The sequence below is a fragment of the Anabrus simplex genome, chromosome 6 (genome assembly GCF_040414725.1).
Source record: "Anabrus simplex isolate iqAnaSimp1 chromosome 6, ASM4041472v1, whole genome shotgun sequence".
NCBI lineage: Eukaryota > Metazoa > Arthropoda > Insecta > Orthoptera > Tettigoniidae > Anabrus > Anabrus simplex.
The window spans coordinates 314132945-314155711 of NC_090270.1; the positions used below are offsets into that span (position 1 = coordinate 314132945).

At 36.8% G+C, this 22767-nt stretch overlaps 1 long non-coding RNA gene across 1 annotated transcript in view; it reads left to right on the forward strand.

Annotated features, from left to right (window-relative positions):
* The window catches only part of LOC136875774 (uncharacterized), a 31574-nt gene extending 9628 nt beyond the window's left edge, over positions 1-21946 (forward strand). Inside the window, exons 2-3 of the long non-coding RNA XR_010860513.2 lie at positions 3381-3536; positions 17375-21946. This is a non-coding gene — a long non-coding RNA (uncharacterized lncRNA). The remainder of the gene's footprint in view (positions 1-3380; positions 3537-17374) is intronic.
* The last annotated feature ends 821 nt before the right edge of the window (positions 21947-22767 follow it).

The following is a 22767-nucleotide window of genomic DNA, read 5'->3' on the forward strand; positions in this document are numbered from 1 at the left end:
TTCTGGATTGAACGTGCGTACACAATTCTTGTTTTCTATTTTTAAATTTACGAGGGTCCGCCTCTGTGGTGTAGTGGTTAGTGTGATTAGCTGCCACCCCCGGAGGCCCGGGTTCGATTCCCGGCTCTGCCACAAAATTTGAAAAGTGGTACGAGGGCTGGAACGGGGTCCACTCAGCCTCGGGAGGTCAACTGAGTAGAGGTGGGTTCGATTCCCACCTCAGCCATCCTCGAAGGGGTCTTCCTTGTCTATCCCTTCCAATCTTCCCATCCCCCGCAAGGTCCCTGTTCAGCATAGCAGGTGAGGTGAGGTACTGGTCATCCTCCCCAGTTGTATCCCCCGACCCAGAGTCTGAAGCTCCCGTACACTGCCCTTGAGGAGGTAGAGGAGGGATCCCTCACTGAGTCCGAGGGAAAAGCCAACCCTGGAGGGTAAGCAGATTAAGGAGAAGAAGAAGAAATTTACGAGGGAAGGTAGAGGTCTCCCGGCTTTAACTATTTGAATCTTTTCATCAAACAAACGGCCAGTAAATGGCTTTTCAAACTGATTTACAATTATATCCGTTTTAGACTCATCCATCGTTAATACCACATGTGCGCAAAATATAATAAAACACCGAAAACACAATGAATTAACTCACTAGTTAGCCACAACTCAAGCACTGGAGGTAAGTCACCCCATTGGCATTGGTCAGTTTCGTCACGTTGGGTTCTCGCAGGGGGGTAATCTGTGGGTCCCGTTCGCTGTAAAGATGCCGACTTTCTCCAAGTTGGTAACAGATGGCAGAGGGTAGCACGGGTATGGGGAGACAAATTCTGACCAAGTTTCAATTGCAGCGACATCGTTCGGAGGGTTTCAGAACTACGTCTGCCACCGAATGCAATTTTAAGATTGAATGCCTTACATCCTTAACTCCTCCATTCGCTGTCTCTTTCTTCCTAGAGTGCACCAGCACCACACGTAGTCAAGCAATGGAACCAGTACAGTTGCGCGGACCTTTTGAACTTCTGAGAGATGAAATCGTTAATATTCGACTTGAAACAACCTAAAATCGTACATCAGACAGTTCTTTGTGTTATCATAACGCATGCAATGAATGCCTTGCATTCATGGAGGATCATTGACTGAAAGTGCAGGAGATTGCTGAAGCTGTAGGGATGTCTTCTGAATGGGTATATTATATTTTAACCGAAGAATTGGGTATGAAAAAATTATCCGCAAGATGGGTGCCGCGGCTCTTGACATTGGACAATGAACGCACCAGATTGGAAATGTCCGAACAAAGTCTGGCCCGTTTTCAGTGCAACCAACAAGATTTTTTGCGCTGGTTTGTGACTACAGATGAAACTTGGGTCCACTACTATACCCCAGAGACAAAACAGCAGTCAAAGCAGTGGAAACATGCTGATTCACCACCACCAAAGAAAGTCGGAAAGGTCATGGCCTCAGTTTTCTGGGATGCAAAAGGCATTCTGCTGATAGATTATCTTCCTACTAACCAAACAATTACGGGGAAATACTATGCAAACCTTCTAGACCAACTACAGGAAAAGATACGTGAAACAAGGTCTGGTTTGGCAAGGAAAAAGGTCATCTTTCATCAGGACAATGCTCTGCCACACGCAAGTGTTATTGCCATGGCAAAACTTCATGAACTGGGGTACGAATTGTTGCCACATCCACCTTATTCACCTGATTTGGCACCATCAGACTTTCATCCATTCCCCAAGCTGAAAATTTTCCTCGGTGGACGGAGATTTTCTACAAGGGAAGAACTGACAGCTGAATTGGAGAGGTATTTCGCAGGCCTGGAGGAATCTCATTTTCGAGATGGGATCAAGGCATTGGAACATCGCTGGACCAAATGCATTAGTCTACAGGGAGACTATGTTGAAAAATAAAAGCAGTTCCACAGAGGTAAAATAATTCTAGTACATTCCGAGAACTTTTCAAAGCATCTATGTATTTACTATTTATTCCATACAATATAACACAATCCTGCAGAAAGCCTGATCAGTAATTCCAGTTCTTTACTCGTATCATATATGACAATATAAAGTTCCAATAATACTCTCATAATAAAACTGAGTACTTAAGCATCCATCTCTTGGCACAGGCCAGAGTAAGGTTGAAGTCCCGGTCTCATTCATGGCTGTGACAATATGGAAGGTGCTGGTGCTGAGTAATGACATCAGAGCACAACCAGATACAGTCGAGGAGACGATGAGGTTCTTTTGAATGTTCTACTAATATTTTATGGGGTCAAAAAATTTTCTTTTTCCAAATACAGTATCCAATGTACAGAATCATACAAAGTACTTTAAAGATCTCTCAGAAGTTGTGTTGCACCTACTTGTACTTCAATTGAGTTCATCGGTAAGTGTCTTTTCACAGCTTTGTTGCATTGTTCTGATGATGAACCTGCAGAATTCACTTTTAATTAGAGCACACTGTTCTGCTGCACAGTTCAAGCAGAGAGGTAGCCAACACATCAATTTGAACTAAAATGTTATTCTCCAAAGCACTTGTAACTTTTGACCACCCAACTGTATGTATCTGAAGGACACAGTAAAATTCATACTCAAGTGCTGGCTTCTAAATAATTATAATGACAGCAGATTAAAAACAACACCTTTTCCTACAGATCACCACCATCATCATTATCATTATCTCTTCTATACTGCTACAATGTCAAGAAATCAACCTAAAATACAAGTTTTACCAAGGATTTAGTTAATCCTGGCACCATTACATTGAACCATATAAAAATTTACATTTTCGGTAAGGTACTGTACAGTTCAACATTAAGAATGATTCCCTTTGGTATCAGTACCTAACTATAACGTATGATGAGGCAATATTTGTGCATTTGACCAAACTGTATAGCTAGCATTTCTTGTTTTCATGAAGGAGCTTGATAAAATTTTGGTTATGGTTTCCCAACATCACAATTAACTAACTAACTAAAAACAAAATCAATATTTTTGGAAGTCTGAAAAGTGATTCTACTCTCATTTTATTTAAAACTAGAAGAAGAATTGCTTTTATAATTAGACTGAAAGGTTATTTCCAGTAGTCTTGGATAACTTCAGCATATTCAACTTCATCCAAAGGTGTGATTAGAGAAACTCAATTTTTCGGACAAATAATATTACACATGATGCTGTAATATTTATAACAGATACTGCTTCCTAACTTAATATACATATTCATTATACTGAACAAACAAACCTACATAATTTCTACATAAATAATACTCTGTATATTTTATTCATCCCTCAATAAGCTACCCACATTTAAAGCTAAATAAGAATATAGTTGGATGTAATAATAAGAAATTTCTACATGTTTGAGGAATCTATTGGTAATTTGTTTTCTAGGACAGTTTTGTACACCCTTGAGGACTGACACCTCCCTCAGCTCCTGTATATAAGGCTGTGAGTTTCACTGCTTGCCTCACTTTGTACTCTGGGAGCAGGTGGTGAAAGAAGTTTGAAGATGGTGTTACCTCAATTTCTGCAGCGTTTTGGTAATGGGTGAGTAGTAGTTCACTTTTAGAAACTGGTGCAGCTATTCTTGTTTATCAGATATCAAAATTTTAACTTTCTCCCTTGAGACCTGGATAGAGGAGGAGATAAGAACATTAATTTAATCAAGTAGACCTATATATATATGTAATAGAATTATATAATACCTGATAAATGAAAGAACTGGCGAAAATGAATGCAGTTTGACTAGACAAAAGAGTGACTGAATGTGTGGCTATATTTCTAGAAAATAGATCTCAGAGAATTAGAGTAGGCAAAGCTTTATCTGACCCTGTAATAATTAAGAGGGGACTTCCTCAAGGTAGTATTATTGGACCTTTATGTTTTCTTATAGATATAAATGATATGAGTAAAGAAGTAGAATAAGAGATACAGGTTTTTGCAGATGATGTTATTCTGCACAGAGTAATAAATAAGTTAAAATTAAATTATGGTTTCACTCCAGGAACCTTATATTTTGATATTTTTTTTATATATAACTGGAGGCATATGCTTCCCCTAGTGCACCGTCACCGTCCTACATAGGACTACACTGGGGCACAGCTACACTGGGGCGAAACGCTGGTAATGTCACGACTGAAAAAGCCTAAAGAGCTTAAATGTGTTTTAACATTTGCAATTGATGAAATTAAATTATGGTTTCCTTCTAGGAACATAATTTTTTTAATACCAATATAGTTGGTACATTATTGGACGTTATCAATTTTCCAGCTAACTTCAGGTTTCCTATGGGAATCAATGTCTTTTTCACATACCGCTTAGTCGAGCAGCTCGTCTCCTTTCTCCCAAATTTTTCCAGCCCAAACTTTGCAACATTTTCGTAACGTTACTCTTTTATCGGAAATCACCAAGAACAAATCAAATTGCTTTTCTTTGGATTTTTTCCAGTTCTCGAATCAAGTAATCCTGGTGAGGGTCCCATATACTCAAACCATACTCAACTTGGGGTCTTACCAGAGACTTGTATGCCCTCTCCTTTACATTCTTACTCATCATCATCATCATCATCATCATCATCATCATTTCCCTTTATCCAGCTGTAGCCGGGTAGGGGCAAATATGGTTCCTCTCCACTTTCTTCGGTCTTTCCACCACTCCTCTTCCAACACTGTGTCCCAGTCCAGGTTTCTTTCTATAATGCTGCGTTGGATGGTATCCTTCCATCTCAATCGTGGTCGTCCACGGCCTCTCCTTCCTTGAATTTGCATTTCCATCACCTTTTTTGGCATTCTTTCGTCGCTCATTCGCTTTATGTGCCCAAACCATCTTAGTCGGCTCTTCTCTATTCTATCATTCATTTTTTCCACTCCAATTTCTTCCCGGATTTTCTCATTCCTTATTTTGTTTCTTCTACTCTTCTGTATCATACTCCTCAAGAATTTCATTTCATTATGGGTACGTAATACATCTTGTACATAGTATCCTTTGCTTCCATTGGCACATCTTTGTCCCATAACATATTTCTTACACTATGATAGAAACAACTTCCAGCTTGAATCCTTTTACTAATCTCAGCATCCAGTCGAGCATTCTCCATTAATTCACTCCCCAGGTATTTAAACGTTTCCACTACTTCCAGGGACTTGTCTGCAAGTCTAATCTGACCTTTCCCTTCTTTCTCCCCTCTAGTCATAACAAGAGTTTTTACTCTTTTCTACACTTATTTTCAATCCACATTCTTCAATCTTCCCATTCACCACATTCAACTGTTCTTGAACCTTCCTGTCGTCTTCTCCCCAAATCACAATATCATCTGCAAATAACATCATGTTCATTTCTCTTCCTCCATATGCTGCTTTTGCCATTCTCATGATGTCATCCATTACTATTGTAAATAGGATTGGTGATAGAACACTTCCCTGTCTCAGCCCACTAGTTATTTTGAACCAACTTGTCCTGCCAACTTGTGTTTGCACAAGTGTTTGCAACTTGTGTTTACTACAACCCCTAAATACCCTCATAACCATGTGCAATCTGTACCCTTTATTTACAATCCCATTTATGTGATTACTCCAATGAAGATCTTTCCTTATATTAACACCTATGTACTTACAGTGATCCTCAAAAGGAACTTTCACCCCATCAATGCAGTAATTAAAATTGGGAGGGCATTTCCTATTTATGAAACTCACAACCTGACTTAATCCCGTTTATCATCATACCATTGCATACTGTCCATCTCGCAACATTATCGAGGTCATTTTGCAGTTGCTCACAATCTTGTAACTTTAAGCTCATTAAGTCTTTGGGCTTTTTCAATCCTGAAATTACTACTGTTTCATGCCAGTGTAGCAGTGGGCTCATCAGTTGGAATGCTACACCTTTCCAAGACGCTGGCGCTAGTGCGCCATTGAGACACTACTGCAAGCCTCTTATGTAGGACAATGCAGTATTATATTATACAATGGTATTGTAAGTGGTATGTTGATTGATTGATTGATTGATTGATTGATTGATTGATTGATTGACAATCAATCAATCAATACTGATCTCCATTTAGGGCAGTGGCCCAGTTAGCAGATTCTCTATCTGTTGTATTCCTAGCCTTTTCTTAAATGATTTCACTGAAACTGGAAATTTATTGAACATCTCCCTTGGTAAGTTATTCCAATCCCTAACTCCCCTTCCTATAAACGAATATTTGCCGCAATTTGGTCTCTTGAATTCCAACTTTAATCTTCATATTGTGATCTTTCCTACATTTAAAGACACCACTCAAAATTTATTTGTCTTCTAATGTCGTTCCAGGCCATCTCTCCCCTGACAACTCGGAACATACTGCTTATTGCAAGTAGTAAATCTCATATTTGATCCATATTGAATATCATATAAATATTAAAATATCACATATATTAATTAAACAAATCCACCTATTCAATACAATATTTCTTATATTAGGACTTAAATCTTACTATTAACATCCCAATTGGGACATGTTTCTCCCCACATATTGGGCATCATCAGCCAATATCTCACACCTCAAAATCAGTTCTAATCAGAATCCTGACTATGTGTTATAGGTCTGTATACTTCCTAGATTATAAAGAGTTGTGATTGAAAGGTCCATTTTTAGTGTTTTCATTTGACTATTTAAAAATTGCTCAGTTGATTATAAAAACTCCTAAGATAACTGCTTAACATAGTATAGACAATTATTAGAAAAATGTTGACTATCTTGTCAGGTTCTCATACTTGGTCTGATTGTCCACTATGAAAAATGTTGACTATCTTGTCAGGTTCTCATACTTGGTCTGATTGTCCACTAGTTAAAACTTCATTCATGTTTGAACATTTATATAAAAAACCTAAATATTTTACACATTGTGATCAAGTAGAGAATCTGGTTAAAAACTTCATGAATTTGTTTACTATCATGATATAGAACTGTTGTCTTCTTAAAAATAGAGATATTGGCTGATGATGCCCACCTAATATGTGGGGTGAAACATATCCCAATTAGGATGGTAATAGTAAGATATATGTCCTAATATAAGAAATATTGTATTGTATTTTATGTATTGTATAGTATTAAATAGGTGGATTTGTTTAATAAATATATGTGATATTTTAATATTTATATGATATTCAACATGGATCAAAAATGAGATTTATTATTTGCAATACTATAGCCAACCAGGCGAATCAAAACTCAAACAAATATCTCAACCTCAGAGCCTAAAATCAGTACAAAGAAAAGGTATTTCAACACAAATGTGATCAATACTCAAAACAGAATAAATAGAATCTGGTTAAAAAATGAAATAAAGATGTTATATAAAAAGAAGACCTCATTCCAATTTACGTAAACAGTAAGTTAGTTGCCATACTTATTAAGAAGCAAAAAACACTGGACGAAAAACTTGCACGCCTCAAAGAAACCAATTTGAAAATAACTAACCAGAACACAGAAACATTAAAATCTAGCCCACCAATAAACTATCCTCCAACTACGGTTAATACGTCGAATACATTTTTCAGATGAAGAAATAAATCTACTTAGTAAAGATTTAAAGTTTAACTGGCCCAATCTACACAAAGAAAATAACATCATCACAACAATAGCAGAAGTTGAATCTAACATATTGAAACTCTCACCAGAGCAACAAAATGATACAAGACATGAGATAAAGAAAAAACTCCCCATTTTAGCTAATGAAATAAAAACAAACTCCAATCCCACTCATCAAAAATTGACCCAAGAATTGAAAACCAAAATAAAAGAGAACAACATAATAGTCACAAAAGCAGATAAAGGAGGGACTACTGCCTTAATGAACAAAAACAACTATATTATAAGAACTGAAGATTTTTTCTCAGATAAATCATACTCAATAGTTAACAAAGATCCTGTAGTTAGAATTCAGCATAACTTAAAAACATTACTTAAAAGTTCAACATTTCTACTAAAGGATCAAGAGCAACAAAAATTAATAAATATGAATCCAAACATCCCCACAGCAAGAGCATTACCCAAAATCCATTAAAAAGAAATCCCTAAAAGACCAATTATCAATAGTTAAAACAGTCCAACTTACAAAGCTTCAAGGTTCATACATAACTTCCTTAAAAAACATCATAAATTTAACAACACATCCCTGATTTTTTTTTTTAAACTCTTTAGATTTCTGTGAGAACAAATTTTCAACACAACCCAAACATGTTATGTGTTCATTTGACATCACCAATATGTACTCCAATATTTCACCGAATGAAACTGTCATTGTTAATAAAGGGAATCTTATTATACATAGTAAACTCAGCAGTTTTGAAATAGAAGAATTTATAGAGTTACTAAGGTTTGTATTAAATAATAATCACTTCACCCTTAATGGTAAAATATACCATCAAAAAGGTCTATCGATGGGAGATCCTATATCACACAGTCTGGCAGACATTTACATTGACTTTCTAGAACATAATAAAATATTAATGAAAATAAAAGGACTTAGCCCATTGATATGATTTGTAGATAATACATTTGTTATACAATAGATAAATTAACAATAGTAACAAAATTTTAGACTATCTAAATAACCTTGATCAAAATATAAAATTCACAAAAGATGATATTAAAAATTCAATAATTTTTTTAGATTTTACCACAACACACACAAAAAACAGCTTTGAATTTCGGATACATAGAAAACCAACTTTTCCCCTGATAACAATCAAAAACAGCTATTAACATCCAAATTCTCACAAACAGGCAGCTTACTACAGCCTAGTTTACAGAACTTATAAAATCTCCCTAACACCCGAAAATCTTAAAATAGAAATGATCAATCATATAATTGATAAACTTAAACACAAACTAATGTCAAATCTTATCCCCGATAAACCTGAAAAGTCCAAATTTGCTACTTTCACATACAATAATTCGGTGATCTATCAAGTTTCAAACCCACTAAAGAAACAGGATGTTAAAATTGCATTCAAGACACAAAACACCAATCAAAAAATATTCTTCAACCTTAATACTGTCAACTTCAACAACAATCATTATTCAGGTTCAGGAATTTATAGGCTCACATGCCAACAATGCCTTGCATCATATCGGACAGACAGGCCGCAGTTTTTATATACGATGCCTAGAACACTTCAATGCAAATAAACACAATAAATTCTCGGCTATGAGCACACACATGAAAGAGACCGGACACCAGTACATAACAGTGAGCAAGACCTAACAGTTATTAAAAAGTTAAATAAAGCCAAACTAATGAATGAATATGAAAACATTTATATTTTCCTAGACCAACATTATAATAAAAACTGGAATCTATACGATATAATAGATGTCAAAAACCCCCTTTATGAACTAATACCCAAATGATTACAAAAATAAAAAATAAAAGAAAATAGCTTTAAAAACATTTTTAAATTGCCTTCCTCAACAACTCCTTCAAAATCAACAAATATAACTCTCTCCCTATCTTCCCCTACCAACTCCTCATCACAGACAGCACACAAACATAATGCACCGCCCACCCCTCCTTCCCCTACGCACCTGCAGCCACAGCTTTCACATCACTACAACACGAGGAGCACAAGCACATCTCTCAAACTCTATTATATTAGTTATACGCCAACACAGACATAAAAATCATAACCTATGATAGTACGGCCAACCAGCCACACAAATACGCTTACAAATATTTTAATCTGAGGAAAAAGATAACGATTATTAACAAAAATATCACCTTCTTGAAGAAATGCCTTCTCAATAATCTAACTCCCAGATTTTTAAAAGCCTACAGCATAAAACATAGGTAAACATTCCATACACGAAACGCCCATAATAAAACCAACAAAATTTGGCTAAAAGAAGGAATTAAGTTCCTATACAAGAAAAAAACATTTTTGAACACTCAATTCTACGAGGCTCACTTAGACGCAGCTCGCAACCTTCCCCCAACTTACTGGAACGATGAGAGCACAAGCACGGCAGCAGTCAGTTGATCTGGCACAACCAACAAAACAAATCACACACAAAGACGAGGGGCTAAGTAGAAGTTACAAAAGCGGCCTCCTCATTAACATCTATTAACACATATTAAAACTAAAATATACCTTTTCCTTTCAATGCAGACATCTCAATAAACTACATTCTGCAAACCAACAGCAACAATTTTCCGTCATCCAACATTAAGTTTGAGAAGTCCCCATTATATCAGAATATACAACAAATGGCTGCAAACCTAACTTCTAACAAAAATGAACAAAAAATCACTTTGACAATGTTCATCGTCACGCCAACAAACGGATTCAAAGATTGATGCCGGAACTGACACTTCAATAATGATAACGTTAAAAGCTTTAACTTCCAGTATTCAAACATTCACAATTAAGTACATACCCTCAATAGAGGGCTGTTATAAATGTCACTTAAACATCAATAAGTAGCAAAATAAACACTGTTAAATGAGTTTTTAAGAAGACAACAGTTCTATATCATGACAGTAAATAAAATCATGAAGTTTTTAACCAAATTCTCTACTTGATCACAATGTGTAACTTATTCAGGGTTTTTATATGTTGTTTGAGTAATCAGTCCATAGACTGGTTTGATGCAGCGCTCCAAGCCACCCTATCCTGTGCTAATTTTTTAATTTCTATGTAACTATTGCATCTTACATTTGCTCTAATCTGCTTGTCATATTTATACCTTGGTCTACCCTTACCATTCTTACCACCTACACTTCCTTCAAAAACCAACTGAACAAGTCCTGGGTGTCTTAAGATGTGTCCTATCATTCTATCTCTTCTTCTCATCAAATTTAGCCAAATCGATCCCCTCTCACCAATTCGATTCAGTATCTCTTCATTTGTGATTCGATCTATCCATCTCACCTTCAGCATTCTTCTGTAACACCACATTTCTAAAGCTTCTATTCTCTTTCTTTCTGAGCTAGTTATCATCCATGTTTCACTTCCATACAATGCCATGCTCCACATGAAAATCTTCAAAAATATCTTTCTAATTCCTATATCAATGTTTGAAGTGAGCAATTTTCTTAAGAAAGCTCTTCCTTGTTTGTGCTAATCTGCATTTTATGTCCTCCTTACTTCTGCCATCATTAGTTATTTTACTACCCAAGTAACAATATTCATCTACGTCCTTTAAGACTTCATTTCCTAATCTAATATTTCCTGCATCTCCTGCCTTCGTTCAACTGCACTCCATTACTTTTGTTTTGGACTTATTTATTTTCATCTTGTACTCCTTACCCAAGATTTCATCCATACCATTCAGCAGCTTCTCTAGATTTTCTGCAGTTTACATAAAATCAGCTTCATGGTCCGTATCGGACTTAAACAGATTCACAAATAAGTATTTTTTATTTTCCACCTTGTAGATACACTAAATTGCTTAAGACAACTTATTGGTTAGAAGTGGTACATGTTTCATATATTATTAACATCTTCAGCCACACAACACTGTTTAGATGAAAAATTCATGTAAATGACGAAGTATCAATGCTTTAGAAGAAGTGTCCCGAAAATTAACATTAAAACTAACAGTGTTATGTGGCTGAAGATGTTAATAATATACAAAACATGTACCACATTTAACCAATAAGTTGCATTAAATGATTTAGTGTACCAACAAGGTGGAAAATAAAAAATACTTAGTTTTGAATCTTCTGCAGTCTCAGATAAAATAATAATATCATCGGCAAATCTCACGGTTTTGATTTCCTCTCCTTGAATTGTGATTCCCTTTCCAAATTCCTCTTTGATTTCCTTTGCTGCCTATTCTGTGTTAACATTGAAAGGGAGGGGAGACAAATTGCAGCCTTGCCTCACTCCTTTCTGGATTGCTGTTTCTTTTTCAAAGCCCTCGATTCTTATCACTGCAGACTGATTTTTTATACAGATAGTAGATAATTCTTCGTTCTCGGTATCTGATCCCAATCACCTTCAGAATCTTAAATAGCTTGGTCCAATCAACATTATTGAATGCCTTTTCTAGATCTACGAATGCCACATACGTGGGCTTGTCCTTCTTCATTCAATCCTCTAAGATCAGACTTAAAGTCAGGATTGCTTCACGTGTTCCTACATTTCTTCTGAAGCCAAATTGATCTTCTCCCAACTCAGCTTCAACTTGTTTTTCCATTCTTCTGTAAATAATACATGTTAAAATTTTGCAGGCATGAGATACTAAACTAATGGTGTGGTAGTTTTCACAGCTGTTAGCACCAGCTTTCTTAGGAATAGGTATAACAACATTCTGCCAAAAATTGGATGGGACTTCTCCTGTCTCATACATCTTACACACTAAATGGAATAACCTTGCCATGCTGGTTTCTCCTAAGGCAGTCAGTATTTCAGAGGGAATGTCATCAATTCCAGGTACCTTGTTCCTATTTAGGTCGCTCATAGCTCTGTCAAACTCTGACCTCAAAATTGGGTCTTCCATTTCATCAGCATCAACAGCCTCTTCTTGTTCCAGAACCAAATTATATACATCTTTACCTTGATACGACTGTTGGATACATTCCTGCCATCTTTCTGCTTTGTCTTCTTTCCCTAGAAGTGGCTTTCCATCTGAGCTCTTATTCATACACCTAGATTTCCTTTCTCCAAAGGTTTCCTTGATTTTCCTGTATGCAGCATCTACCTTTCCTAGGACCATACAACCTTCGACATCCTTGCACTTCTGCTTCAGCCAGTCTTCCTTAGCTACCTTGCACTTTCTATTCACTTCATTCTTTAATCGCCTGTATTCTTGTCTGCCCTCTTCATTTCTAGCATTCTTGTATTTTCATTGTTCATCAATCAGGTCTAGTATCTCCTGAGTTATCCACCGATTCTTAGTTGATCTTTCCTTCCTTCCTAACATTTCTTCAGCAGCCCTACTGCCTTCATTTTCCATGACTATCCACTCTCCCTCTATCGTGTTTCCTTCAGCTTTTTCATTTAGTTCTTGTGCAACATGTTCCTTGAAATAATCCCTCACACTCTTTTCTTTCAACTTGTCTAGATTCCATCTTTCTGCATTCTTTCCTTTCTCCAATTTCTTCAACTTCAGATGGCATTTCATGACCAACAAGTTGTGGTCAGATTCTACGTCTGCTCCTGGGAAGTTTTGCAATCCAACACCTGGTTTCTGAATCTCTGCCTAATCATAATGAAGTCTATTTGATACCTTCCAGTGTCTCCAGGTCTCGTCCACGTATACAGCCGTCTTTGTGATGTTTGAACTAAGTATTGGCAAGGACTAAATTATGATCAGTACAGAATTCAACCAGCCGAATTCCTCTTTCATTCCTTTGTCCCAGTCCGAATTCTCCAACTGTATTACCTTCTCTTCCTTGGCCTACCACCGCATTCCAGTGTTCCATCACAATTAGATTCTTGTCACCTTTTACATATTGTATTAAATCTTCTGTCTCTTCATATATTCTTTCAATTTCCTCATCATCCACTGAACTAATAGGCATATACTCCTGCACTATTGTGGTGGGCATTGGTTTGGTGTCTGTCTTGATGACAATAATTCTTTCACTGTGCTGGTCATAATAGCTTACCTGCTGCCCTATTTTCTTATTCATTATTAAACCAACGCCTGCATTTGCCCTGTTTGATACTGTGTTGATAATTCGGTAGTCGCCGGACCAAAAATCCTGTTCTTCCTGCCAACGTACTTCACTTATACCAACTACATCAAACTTTAATCTATCCATCTCCCTTTTCAGATTCTCTAACCTACCACAACGATTCACACTTCTAACATTCCACGCTCCGACTCGTAGAATGTCAGTATCCATCTTCCTGATGATCGCCCCCTCTCATGTAGTCCCCACTCAGAGATCCGAATGGGGGACTAGTTTACCTCCAGAATATTTTACTCAGGAGGAAGCCATCATCAGTACATAATTCATACAGAGAGAGCTGCATGTCCTCGGGAGTTAGTTAGGCTGTAGTTTCCCATTGCTTTCAGTCGTGTAGCAGTATCAACACAGCTAAGTCATGTTGAGTATTGTTACAAGGCCATATCAGTCATTCATCTAGACTGCCGCCCTTGCAACTGCCGAAAGACTGCTGCCCCCCTCACTAAGAAAGACTCATCGAGGTTGCAGGCATCCGAGATGAAGTTCCTTAGATCCGCAATTAAAAAAAAAAAAAAACTGCACAAGTTGAGGAATGATGTGTTTAGGAAGGAAGCTGTGATTGTTACATCATTGTTAGATCAGATCAGCATGTCCAGACTGAGGTAGTTTGGGTATGTAATGAGGGTGGAGCCAACAAGGACAGCATATGTTAACTTGGAGCGACATGTGGCAGAGAAACAGATGGTGGGAAGACCAAGAACTCACTGGATGGACATCTTAAGATGGATGTTGCAGATCGGGGAAGGATTCTGGAGGACGTCATTAACAACAGAACGTATCTCATTAAGACAGAATGGAAGAGGCTCACCAACAGTACCCAGGAAACTGGAACAGTAAAACGATGATGATGATGATGATGATGATGATATAAATGTTCAAACATGAACAAAGTTTTAACTAGTGGACAATCAGACTAAGTATAAGAACTTGACAAGACTATCAACATTTTTTAACTGAAGAACATTTAATGAGTTTCTAATAATTACTTATACTATGTTAAGCAGTTAGGAGTTTTTATAATCAAATAAAGCAATTTTTAAATAATCAAATGAAAGCACTAAAAATGGACCTTTTAATCACAACCCTTTATAATCTAGGAAGTATACAGACATTTAACACATAGTCAGGTTCCTGATTAGAACTGATTTTGGGGTGTTTGATATTGGCTGATGATGCACCATATGTGGGGCAAAAGATGTCCCAATTAAGATGTTATAGTAGGATATAAATCCTAATATAAGAAATATTGTATTGTACTGAATAGGTGGATTTGTTTAATAAATGCATATGTGATACTTTAATATTTACATACTGCTTAGTCAAACAGCTCGTCTCCTTTCTCCCAAGTCTTCCCAGCCCAAACTTCGCAACATTTTTGTAACGCTACTCTTTCGTTGGAAATCATCCAGAACAAATCGAGCTGCTTTTCTTTGGATTTTTTCCAGTTCTTGAATCAAGTAATCCTGGTGAGGGTCCCATACTCTATTTGGGGTCTTACCAGAGACTTATATGCCCTCTCCTTTACATCCTTACTACAACCCCTAAACACCCTCATAACCATGTGCAGAGATCTGTACCCTTTATGTACAACCCCATTTACTCAATGTGATTACCCCAATGAAGATCTTTCCTCACATTTTAATTTTGTGTGGCTATTTCTAGCCGAGTGCAGCCCTTGTAAGGCAGACCCTCCGACGAGGGTGGGTGGCATCTGCCATGTATAGGTAACTGCGTGTTCTTGTGGTGGAGGATAGTGTTATGTGTGGTGTGTGAGTTGCAGGGATGATGGGGACAGCACAAACACCCAGCCCCCGGGCCATTGGAATTAACCAATTAAGGTTAAAATCCCCGACCCGACCGGGAATCGAACCCGGGACCCTCTGAACCGAAGGCCATTACGCTGACCATCCAGCCAACGAGTCGGACTTCCTTACATTAATACCTAGGTACTTACAATGATTCCCATGCGGAACTTTCACTCTATCAATGCAGTAATTAAAATTGAGAGGATTTTTCCTATTTGTGAAAATCACAACCTGACTTTTAACCCCATTTATCATCATACCATTGTGTACTGTACATCTCACAATATTTTTGAGGTCATTTTGCAGTTATTCATAATCTTGTAACTTATTTAATTCTCTATACAGAATAACATCATCCGCAAAAAGCCTTATCTCTGATTCCACTTCTTTACTCATATCATTTATGTATATAAGAAAACATTAAGGTCCAATAATACTGCCTTGAGGAATTTTCCTCTCGATTATTACAGGGTCAGGTAAAGCTTCGCCTACTCAAATTCTGTGATATCTATTTGTAGAAATATAGCCACTCATTCAGTCACCCTTTTGTCTAGTCCTATTGCACTCAATTTTGCCAGTAGTCTCCCATGGTCCACCCTCTCTAAGGACTAGACAAAAGAGTGACTAAATGGTTTGGGAGGTGGGTGTGTGTGTCTTCAGCAATAGAATTCACCATAGGTAGGGCCTCATTGTCACAGATGAGCAGGTCCCCTATCAGGCATCAACTCGAAAGACCTGCACCAGGATTCTCCAGAGGCCATACACAATTAATTCATAATTCCATTACCAAAAAAAGCCCACTTTCTTTCTTTCTTTCTATAGTGGCAAGTTTCCATGCATTCAACTGTACATAATTTACAGGAGTCTCTTCACTTCTCTCTCGTTTATAGTACCGGTACCTTATTTTCTTATATCAAGTTCAAGTAACTGATGGTGGGTGACCAGGATCACTGACTCATTACCAGATGTATGCATAAGTCTTTTCTGGTTTCACTAAGTGAACTGCATGCAGCATATGAATTTGACACATACGTGAGTTTGTTTGTCTGACTTTACACAAGTTGAGTCCACCAAAAACTAGCATCTGTGTTGTATCGTTTAGTGATCATGTCGATGTTTGTGCCTGAAAAAGAACATTTGCAGCACACATTGTGTTTCTTATTTAATCAAAAGGAAAGAGCTGTGGAAAGTCATCATTTGTTGATAGAAACATATGGTAAACACGCTCCATTGATTAGAACATGTGAGTTATGGTTTCGCCAAATCGCTTCGGCAATAAGACCATGCTTTGTGTCTGGTGGGATTAAAGTGGTATTGTGTATTATGAACTCTTGAAGCCCAGCAAAATTGTTAATGCACAGCACTATTGCCAACAAATTATTAGTTTAAATCACACATTGATCAAAATACAACCAGAATGGGTCAGAAGACATGGTAAAGTGATTTTGTTACACGACAATGCACCGTCTCACACAGCAAAACCAGTGAAAGGTACCTTGAAGGCGCTTGTATGGGACATCCTTCCACAGCCGCTGTACTGCCCCGACCTGGCGCCATCTGACTATCACCTCTTCGCATCAATGGGGCACCCGCTTGCAAAGCAGCACTTCAGCAATTTCGAGGAAGTTGGAAAATGGCTTGATGAATAGTTTGCTGCAAAAGACAAGCAGTTTTTTTGGCATGGTATTCATAACTTACCTGAAGGATGGGCGAAGTGTGTAGAAGCCGATGGTCAGTATTTTGAATAAACAAAAAATGAATTTCCCTTGAATATTACGTGTTTTCTTTACTACAAAAACCAGCAAAAGCTTACACATACACCTGGTATAACTGGTAAATTACTTTTATCACATATGCATACTTGTTCATGAAATTGTACTTATTTTTTTGTACTTCATTGCAGGAACTTTGCTCTGTTTGGATGCTCAGACTTCTGGAGTAACTTGCAGCTCATCTTTCCAGTATTTAATCTTCTTGTATTTCCTGTTCTGACACTTATGGCATTCTCCTGGCGAGGATCGACAGTCCCATCCTTGACGATGGTAACTATATGGGCATCTGCACTCAACCTCTCTCTTTATTGGACACTGGCATCTATATACCGTGTTCCTAATCCCGAAGATCTTCATATCAACAACAGATTAAAAATATTGACGTCAAAACTTGGATCTATTAGTTCTGTCCTTAATTTCTCAGTGTGCATATTCTTCTGGACTTCTTCATATGTCAGCATGAACAAACCAGTGACTTGGACAGCAGTTTTAGTCTTTACTTACCCAACAATAAGCACATTAATCGAGGTGGGACTGCGTCTACATTATGTTACATTGTTTGGACTCCACAAGTTTGGAGATGCATTGGTATTTCTCTCTTTGTGTATAGTACTTACAAAAGGTGTAGTCTGGTGGGCCCATTATGCTTTTCTTGTAAAACCTAAGGATGTATACATTGTTATAAATAATATGGCTGAACTGCACAGCATGAAATTTATTAGTACAGTGATGATGACTGACATTATTTTAGCAGCTGTGTTTAGGATCTCTTCAGACAGATAGGTTATAGAGCTATACTGTATTTGGCTTTGTATAGAGTGATCAAACAATCTGAGCAAAAATTTAATTCTTATCCATGGTTTTTTTTTTTTTTTTTAATTTATTGCATAGCACAGATAAGATAGATTTGGAGGACTAGTACTCGTGCAAAATCAATCTCTGTTTTCTGACTTTCTCCAAATCTAAAGAACCACTGGAGGTGCATTTAAAGGATATCTCAAGAATTCCATCACAAAGTAGTATTTCTTGTAACTATGCAATGAATAGCTAATTATTTTAAGAGAAAACCCCTCACAGTTCCTTTTTATATGGTGAGAGAAAGCACATACAGAAAACTTCCAGTTATTTGGGCTATTGAAGGGGAGAATATCGAGCAAGTTGGCTGCATGGTTTGGATCATGTAGCTGAGAGATTGCATTCAGGAGGTGGTGGGTTCAAATACCATCGTCAGTAGCCCTGAAGGCAGTTTTCTGTGGTTCACCATTTTCACACCAGGCAAATGCATGGACTGCACCTTAATTAAGGCCACAACCACTGCCTTCCTGACCTTAACCCTTTCCCATTCTTGCTTTGTTTAAAACTTTTGATGTGTTAGTTTGACGTTAAACCCCAAGTAAAAAATAAATGAATAAAAAAAGGAAAGAAGGAGAGAACATGCATAAAAAATAAAAAACACTAATAATAATTCAATTCAATGAAAATTCATGGAAAAACTTTACTTAACAAGTATCCATTGTACCTTGGTTGAACCGCTGTAGAAATGCAACATCTACCTCTTCCTTTGTAGAACTTTTTAACTTTTACATTTTGAAATATCACTGTTCTGCACAAAATCCTCTCCTTCTTAAATTTTCTTGTTCTTTCTGTAACTTCCACTTTTTGCTTCACTGGTAAAACAGGTTCCTTAAGGTTTCTGTCATGATGAAGTATAAAATCACGAAATGTTTGCAAAATTTTACAAATTTGCTTCAAAATGCAAAACTATTTACCTTTAGGCAAAATAATGAATTAATTGATGAAATTATGTGGAATCGCTTTTTGACCCAAGAAGCATAATGGAATATGATCTTTAAAATGATGAAGTCTCTCTTCTAATAAACCAAATTCACATCTTACAAGAACTTTCAACATCAGAATATCTTGAACCATTCACAGTGTTTAGGATTCTAGTTCGTAGCTCATGTAGAACAGGTGACGATATTGATGTGATTGCTATTCTTCTTTCTGTGAAATCAAAATATAGGCACTTTGAGGAAGCTGTGGTGAAGGCTTTATGGATCCCAGTCAGTAATACTGATAGTCAGAGGTCATTTTCAATGTATTGTTACATAATATCTGACATCTGACAAGACATCTGGCACTCATGGTATATCTGTATTTTTCAGAATGATGTGCAATTTATGTATGTAGGCTAGTTCCTACTTGTTAAAGTGTCAGGATAATTTGTTTCCAAGCATCCTTGTTTTGATATAGATAATATGTGTTTTCACCAGAAGCGTAACTCTCATGTTCTTTGTACATATGTAAAAATAAAGTATGATGTTTTACTGCAAATTGGTATCAGCTATCTTTTGGCTTAGCTTTTACTGCTGAAAATTGGAAATCAAATTTAGCAAAATTATTGATGAAATAAAATAAAAATAGCAAAAATGTACCAAACTTACTTTATAAAAATGACTAAATTGGAAAAAAATGTCACCACAAACAGATGTCTCTATTCATCATTATCCTGATGTGTCGGGGTATGTAAGACACTTCTCCACCTTCCTCTTTATTGAATTGATCCACCGTGTTCTAGGTCTCCTTCTCACTCTCTTTCCCTCAAATTTCATCTCCAACATCTGTTTCAGTATTGTTTTTTTCTCCTACGTCCTCTTTACATGTCCAAACCATCTTAGTTTATTCCTATCAATTCTCTTATTTGGGTTTTCTATTCTCACTTCCTTTCTAACATTTTTGTTTCTCACACTGGCTTTCCTATATCGTACTTCTTAGGTATTTCATTTGAATTCTACTCTCCTCCCAACTTGTCAGTGTCCAGGTCCTGGCCACATAGGTCAATATGGGTGCATAACACATTTTTTCTGCATTATCTCTTTACACTTCCTTATTCCAGACAAGGTTTCTTACACTCCAGTAGAATACATTGCCCTATTGCACTTTCTTGCTAATCTCCATGTCCAGCCTTGTAGTCTGCATAAAATCACTCCCTAGGCATTTAAACTGTTCACGTTTTCAAGGTTCTGACCACCAATTTTCACAAAGCCTTTTCCTTGTCTTTTTTCTCTTGCTATCACCATGGTTTTGCTATTCTCTGAGCTGATTTTCATACCTTATTTTTCAATGTTCTCATTCTTTGCATCAAGTTGTCCTTGTATTTCCTGGCTGTACATCATCTGCGAAAGTAATAATTTCATCTCCCTATTTCCATATGTATCCTTTGCCTCCTTTACACTTTTGCCCATAAAATGGGAAACCATGGAAAATCATTTTCAGGGCTGCCAACAGTGGGGTTCAGACTCACTATCTCCTGAATACAAGCTCACTGCTGTGAGGCGCTAACTGCATGGCCAAACTCGCTTGGTGAAACATCAGTGTTAGAACTTTAATACTTTGCGTTACTATACAGTTAACAATTTGTGAACCACTGCATTTATCTTCAGGGCTGTTGACAGTAGGATTTGGACCCACATTCTCCGAATGCCAAACCATGCAGACACTCGCTCGCTAATTTCAAATACGTCAGCCTCATGTTAGTAGATTTACCTGCATGCGAAAGAACGCCCATGCGACAAAATTTCAGCACCTCGGCTTCTCCAAAAACTGTAATAATAGTTAGTGGGGCATAAAACCAATGACATTATTATTATTATTAAAATTCAAATTTCTGCCACAACTTAATGTACAATTTTCACGGAAGATATTATTTTATGAACTGTATTTTTCTTTTCGAGTTAACAGTGTTAACCTACAGTTAAGACTTAAAAGTATATCCAGAAAATATTTTACCTTGTTAAAATGAGTCTCAGAAAATATTTTTTCTTCAAACATTTGGTGTCCTTAAGAAACAATCTCTCTTCCTCTTCTTGGTGTCCTGCTTTCTTGCACCTAGCCCTCCACTTTGTCCGATCTGCAGGATCTATGGCTGGCAAGTCTTCTTACCAGTAGACATCTGGGATGAGCAAGAGTGCCCTCCTTACAATGATTATTTTGTGCATGCCCTGATTGTATGGTCGTACTACCACAACCTCACTTCCCTCATTGTAAAAAATAAAATAAAATGTAAGGTTCTATGTCGAAGCCACAAGTGAAGGTCCTTTGAGCATAGAATATGTCCCATGAGTGTTAGTAACAAGTGAATGTGCAGAAGTTAGGTTTAGGAGAGGTATTTTCTTTGACCGGACTCTCCTCTAGTGAATGTGGTGGAATCAAACTAATTTCTATCTCCAGAGGTTCGACAGGAACAGTAAGCATACTGGTTGCACCTCAAGACACTCGGACTCCTCGGTTCTCTTATGTTGTACATAGACTCTCTTATACTCAACCTGAGACATTTTGGTCTTGTTCAGTTCCCTTTAACTCACCCTTACTACTTGTTTTTGTCTGTGGTAGGTCAGAAATTTTTTAAAATTCTCAACAATTTCACAAGTTTTCATGCACTTACTCAACCTTTACCACTGATATTATTACAGATATCCATTGTGTAAAATATGGATGAGATTTCTCAGAATTAAGTATACCGAAAGCTTGAAGAATCAAAAATGTTGACAAATTTGCTTTTTTATGCTATGCAGAAATTCGATGTAGTTGAAGTCATGTCTAACGATGATTAACTAGGAAACAAACCCTATACATTCAGGCATCCTGAGGTGTATAATTACAGTATTGTCACTTAAGAATGAAGAGCTCATATCTATAATTTTGTCTACAGATACCTCATTAGTGCAAAATGAAAATCTTAAAAGAATAAAATGAAAATTTTGTCCTAACCTATATTATTATTATTATCATCAAATTTAATCAACAATTTGTAATGGCAAAATTATTTTCCATATTCAACCATATAAGACAACTTTTTTGCTATCCTGTCAAATCAGGATTTGGTACGAGACCTCCATTCTTAAGCAACAATATGCTTAAGCTGTTTTCTCTATAACTGTGTGCATACATTTTTATAATGATTTTTTGTGCTCAATGCTGCTTTGATTATAAAATAAAAGTTTTGAAAAATCACAAAATTATTTTTCTTCTCTCCCTTACTATAACAAAATACCGGTAATAATTATAATTTTGTGTGGCTTTTCTTAGCCTAGTTCAGTCCTTGTAAGGCAGACCCTCTGATGAGGGTGGGCTGCATTGGTTATGTATTGGAAAGTCCATGTTAGTGTGGTGGAAGAAAGTATTATGTGTGAAGTGTAAGTTACTTACTAAAAGCCTTTATTTAACCACCTAATCAATACATAATTTTTCATTGAATAGTACTAGTTTCGGCTGATATGATGGCCAACATCGGCTATTCACAACAAGACATTGTTAACTTTTATCTAATCAAGTGTTAAGTATTAGATACAGACTGTAAAAAATATTTTGAATGTACATATGTTATGTGTTTTTGCAATCATCTATGGTCCTAGCTTCTTGGGATTTAACTGCATTCGACTTGTTTTATTTATTTGGAATGTTACTATGTCCTTATCTAACACTGAAATTCATTGTTTATATGAAGTGTAAGTTGCAGGAATGT